We start from the raw sequence: 6,293 nt of genomic DNA on the forward strand, positions 1-6,293 counted from the left end.
ACTGCTGCCACGTCCGCGTCTGACCGCCATAACCCACCGGAAACACCCAACCGCCTATTCCGCACTTTCCATCCAATATCTGCCCCGCTGCATTCATGTCGGCCCAGAGTATGCAGCGGCCGATATTGATGCCGAGCGACGTGAAGGCAACGCTCACGGATACGACCTCTCACGCGTCACCAATTCAATATGGACGCCGCGTCCCGAGAAACTAACTCTGTTCACTACGTCGCATTGAAGCACGTTGACCACCCATTCACCTAGCCATGTGCCGGCGATGCACATCCACACCAAGTTCCTCCTCCTCCTTCTATCTGAGCCCCTCCAACTCCAGCGGTGATGTCGAAGTCTTGGTTCTCTGCGCCGGCAGGCGGAGGGGGTGACGGCGGCAGTTCATCATCAAGCGGATCTTGGCGCCGCCGCTCTCGCTCTCCGGGACCCTCGGCATCAACAGTGATCGACTCCTCTGGCAAGGATCTGCTCCGGCAACGAGGAGGACAAGAAGCCGCAGTAGCGGCTGGAGTAGCGTTCGCGCCTCCTCGTGGAGGAAGCTCTGATGGACGAAGAGTTCATCGGTCAGCTGGAGATCATGATGGAGCGTTCGCTCCGTCAGATGGGCCCGACGGCATGGGTCAAGGAGGAGCCGCAGTCCCTGCTGCGCTACCGCGTCAAGCAGGAACCACAGTCCCCACCCACGGCGGGCCAAGGAGGAACACACCTCCCCCTCGGAACCGCGGTAGCGTCCAGATTGGACGCCGCGTCAAGGGGGATCCGGCGTCGCCCCCGTGCAACTGCAGTGTCCAGGTCGGACACCGCGTTAAGGACGAGCCGATGTCGCCAATGGCAGGCAGCCGGTAAGCCCGCATTGACGGGCATGCATCGCCGCCTCGCCCCAACCGTCGCCTCATCAAGGATGAGTTGCCTCCCACGATAACGAAGGCACGGGGTTACATCACCCATTACCTTGGAGGTGACGGTGCCAGCGGTCCCTTGAGCTCAGGGTCGCCGTCTCTGAGGAGTGCGAGGCGCGGCAGCATGCGCGATATGATGTTGGAAATATGCCCTAGAGGCAATAATAAATTGGTTATTATCATATTTCCTTGTTGATGATAAATGTTTATTATTCATGATAGAATTGTATTGACTGGAAACTTAAATACATGTGTGGATATATAAACAACACCGTGTCCGTAGTGAGCCTATACTAGACTAGCTCGTTATTCAAAGATGGTTAAGGTTTCCTAACCATAGACATGAGTTGTCATTTGATAATGGGATCACATCATTAGGATAATGATGTGATGGATAGACCCAACCGTAAGCTTAGCATCAAATCATATCACTTAATTAGTTTATTTGCTACGACTTTCTTCATGTCAAGTATTTGTTCCTTAGACCAAGAGATCATGCCACTCCCAAATAACGGAGGAATACTTTGTGTGCTATCAAACATCACGTCGTAACTGGGTGATCATAAAGATGCTCTATAGGTATCTCCAAAAGTATTTGTTGGTTGCATGGATCGAGACTGGAATTTGTCACTCCTTGTGATGGAGAGATATATCTAGGCCCTCTCGGTAACACAACATCACAAGAAGGTTGGAAGCATGTGACTGATGAGTTTAGTCATAGGATCTTATATTACGGAACAAGAGACTTGGCAATAACGAGACTGGACCAGGTATGGAGATACCGACGATCAAATCTCGAACAAGTAACATATCGTTGGACAAAGGGAATTGTACACGGGATTAACTGAATCCCCAACATTGTGGTTCAACCGATAAAGATCTTCGTGGAATATGTAGTAATCAATATGGGCATCCAGGTCCCGCTATTGGTTATTGACCAGAGAGGTGTCTCGGTCATGTCTACATGATTCTCGAACCTGTAGGGTCGCACACTTAATTAATGTTGGTAGGGTAATGTTGAGATATTAATAGTGGAAAGTATGAAAATAGTCCGGAGTCCCAGAATGGATCCGAGACATCACGAGGAGCTCCGAAATGGTCTAGAGGTAAAGATTTATATATGAAAAGTCATATTCAGGGTTCCGGAAAAGTCGGGAATTTTCGATAGAGTACTAGGAAGGTTCTAGGGGTTCCACCATGGGGCCCAACAACGTGGGAAGGGCCCACATTCGCCGAGGGGTGGGACTACAGCCCACATGGGCTGGACACACTATTCCCTAAGGCACATGTCGTTTAAATCTAGAGATAAGGTCTTATCTCTAAATTTAAAGGGTTGAATCTAGAGATAAGATGTTATCTCCAAGTTTAAAAGGATTTCTCCCTTGTGGCCAGCCCTAGGAGGGTTTTGGACGCCCTCCCCTGCACCCTATCCTATATAAAGAGGGGGAAGGTGCATGGGGGAAGCCACCCCTTGACCCTTGCCCATTGCCTCTCCCAACTCCTCCCATGTTTCTCCGGTACGCGCTTGGTGAAGCCCTGCCAAAATTCCACTGCGACCACCACCACCTCGCCATTGGGCTAGTCCCGATCTCATGTAACTCCTCTCCCCTTGCTTGCTAGATCAAGGAGGAGAGTGAAAGTGCAACTATCCCTAGGTGGTTTTGGTAATTCCTAACAACATATAACTCATTGAGCTAATGCTATTTCAAGATAAATAATTCAGGAAATCTCAATGAATGGCATGGCATGGATGAGAAAAGTGGACCCCTCAAAATGCTAAGGAAAAAAGGATTGGCTCAAGCTCAAAGCTCAAGACTCTATGTCAGTGTCAAAACTGGCGGATCTCGGGTAGGGGGTCCCGAACTGTGCGTCTAGGCGGATGGTAACAGGAGACAAGGGACATGATGTTTTTACCCAGGTTCGGGCCCTCTCGATGGAGGTAAAACCCTACTCCTGCTTGATTAATATTGATGATATGGGTAGTACAAGAGTAGATCTACCACGAGATCAGAGAGGCTAAACCCTAGAAGCTAGCCTATGGTATGATTGTTGTTCGTCCTACGGACTAAAACCCTCCGGTTTATATAGGCACCGAAGAGGGTTAGGGTTACACAGAGTCGGTTACAATGGTAGGAGATCTACATATCCGTATCGCCAAGCTTGCCTTCCACGCCAAGGAAAGTCCCATCCGGACATGGGATGAAGTCTTCAATCTTGTATCTTCATAGTCCAGGAGTCCGACCAATGGTCATAGTCCGGCTATCCGGACACCACCTAATCCGGGACTCCCTCAGTAGCCCCTGAACCAGGCTTCAATGACGACGAGTCCGGCGCGCATATTGTCTTCGGCATTGCAAGGCGGGTTCCTCCTCCGAATACTTCATAGAAGATTTTGAACACAAGGATAGTGTCCAGCTCTGCAAAATAAGTTCCACATACCACCATAGAGAGAATAATATTTACACAACTTCAATCTGCTGACATATTCCGTGGCATCACACCACGGCCAAGTCTTTATTCGAATAGTTTTTACTGTTCCACCTCAGCGCGTTTAGCGAGGCGGTTTCCTTGGCACGTCTTGTCAAAGCAGAGATCGTGTCCCCTTATTCCGGGATTCTCATCAATACGGACGTGGGTAACCCAACCGCGTCATTGATTACGGCGCTTGGGAGATAAGCGAGTTTTACCAGGCTGGTGGGGACGCATAGTTTCGTCCGTCCATATAAGGGGATAAGAATCCACTTTTTCACACATGCCTTCTTCCTCCTCTGCTCATCCATTTCCGCGCACTCGAGCTCCAGCGCCCAAGTCCGCACATCTCGCCTCAACTTTCCCCAGCCATGTCCAGAGGGGGAGTTTAGTGGATGGTCTCCTCCATCACGGAGGGACACATCAAAAAGCTGCGGAAGGCCGGATACTTGTCCAGCGACATCGCACATCGGCTCCCCGACAAGGGGCAGCTTATCCCCACCACCAGGCCTCATGAGAGGGTGTTCCTCACCCACTTCCTCCGCGGACTAGGTTTTCCACTTCACCCATTTGTTCGGGGGCTCATGTTCTACTACGGCCTGGATTTCCATGATCTGGCCCCGAATTTCATCCTCAACATCTCAGCGTTCATCTCGTGTGCGAGGTCTTCCTCTACATCCGGCCCCACTTCGGCTTATGACTGAAGACCTTCAATGTCAAGCCGAAGGTAGTGGGCGGCCACCAGGCGGAGTGCGGAGGTGCCATGGTGGGAAGGATGCCCAACGTTTTATGGCTCGAGGGCTCCTTCGTGGAGACCATAAAGGGGTGGCAATCGGGGTGGTTCTACATCACCGAGCCGCGTGACCCTAAATGGGTGGTGGCCCCCGAATTCCGATCTGGCTTCCCTACACGGCTCACCTCTTGGAAAGAGACGGGCCTGACATGGGGTAATTTGGAAGAGCTGATCGGACTCCAAACCTGCGTCCAAACCCTGGTGAACAAGAAGCTCAAGCTTGTCAACGTAGTCCAGGTCATGCTCATCCGCTGGATCCTCCCGTGCCAACAACGGGCCTTCAATCTGTGGGAGTTTGATCCGGCACAGCACCAAAGCTTGAGCAGGCTCTTCGACACTATGTACGAAGATGCCTGGAAGGTGCTGTTCAAGGGCGCCGAGGCTCCCGCATCCGCTACCGAAGATTGCGGATTCAGCTCGCAGCGTCAAGCCAGCGAAGTAAGCTATTTTACCCTTTACAGGACACTTGTTTTTCATAGTTTGACTCTATGCGGGATCTAAACTCCCTTACCTTTGATAGGCCTGGCAGAAGACGTCCGGGCAGATTGACTGTCCGGCTCCCTTGCCAGAAGACCCAGCGGACGCCCGATTGACGGGGTTGCTGGTTCCGGCACCTCACGTGGTGCCAGAGAAGAAGGCCAAGAAGAAGGCCACGAGAACTCGAAAGAGTTCCCGGCGCCAGGTGTTATCGGACTCATCGTCCGATGACTCTGAGGCGGACTCCTCCCGCGAAGACGAGGAGGAGGAAAAAGAGGCCTCTCCCCCAGCGGGGAGAGAGAAGAAAAGGAAGGTCGCCCCAACTGGGGAGGCCGGAGGGCCCAAGAAGGGAAGGACCCTTCCTCCGGACTACTCCACCAACGCCGACAACGGCAAAGAGGAGTGTCCACCGAGGGCTAAGCCCCCGACGACATCGTAAGTATTCGGATACCAGAATAACTCATGGCGTTTTGTTTGTCGTATAGAATCTCCTAACGCCAAATACAACCCTGCAGCCCGCCCAAGGACGGGCTCGACACTTCAACGAGAGGCTCCCTGGCTCCGTCGGACGTGAATAGCACTTCACTTCCGGCCGCCTCCTCTCCTCGCGTTGCGGATGACGCCGAGGTGGGGTCCCAAAAGGGGCCCAGCCAGGAGGAGGAGGTCCCGGAGGCGCCGCAAGGCAACCTCCCGGACTCCGGGCATAAGGGGGATCAAACCCCAAAGGGCTCTAAGTCCGGCCCTGGGCCGGACTCCGCACCGGAACCTTCAGTGGTTCCGGAGTCCGGCAGGCGGCCCCTTCATAAGAAGGGCGAGATTGCGACACCGGTGACCTCCATCCAACCGGAGGCACCGGATAATTTGCTGGAGGCGCTTAACGGTGCCTCCATCGATGAGGAGCACCGCACTGTTATGAGTGTGGTGATCCAGAAAGTTCAGTCCGCCAAGAGCGGGCTGACTGAAGCCTGTGCCAGCCTTCTAACAGGCTTTGAGGTATGTATTTAAGATATGTAAAAATATTACCGCATAGACAGTAGCCCCTGATGCTCAGTTTGGTGTTCGGAAAGAAAAGTCGAACTGAGGATCTAAAAAGATGTACGCAGGAGTCTAACATAAGTATGTCAATATGGGGAATGCAGCCTACGCTGCTGACATCAGCCGCACTGACTGCGGAGGTCGATGCATTGAAGCAGAGCCTCGAGCGGTCCGAGAACGAGCTCGGCCTTGCCAAAAAGCAGCTCGAGGACAAGGAAGGTAAGTAATACCTTATGGAAGTATATAAAAGATGTGGTTGCAAAAAATAGCAGGAATAACGTGAGAATTGCAGGGGCCACGAACGAGGTGGCGACCCTGAAGGAAGCGGTGTCCAAGGCCGAAAGCAATGCAGCCGCGGAGCACACCGAGCGAGAGAAGCAGGAGGCGCGGGTGGCAGAGGTGCGGCAAGAGCTCCAGGCTCTCATGGAAAAACACGAGAGTTTGGAGCGTGACTCAAATACTCGAGAGTCCGAGCTTGCCTCGGCTCTTGAGAGCGCCAAAGCCGCTAAGGCCGAAGCCCAAAAAGCCCTCCAGGAAATTGAGGCAATGAAGAAGATAGCGGCGGGTAAGGCATTCTTCATGCAAAGCAAGCACGTGAAAGTGAATTA

This window comes from Triticum dicoccoides, chromosome 5B, assembly GCF_002162155.2.
Source record: "Triticum dicoccoides isolate Atlit2015 ecotype Zavitan chromosome 5B, WEW_v2.0, whole genome shotgun sequence".
NCBI lineage: Eukaryota > Viridiplantae > Streptophyta > Magnoliopsida > Poales > Poaceae > Triticum > Triticum dicoccoides.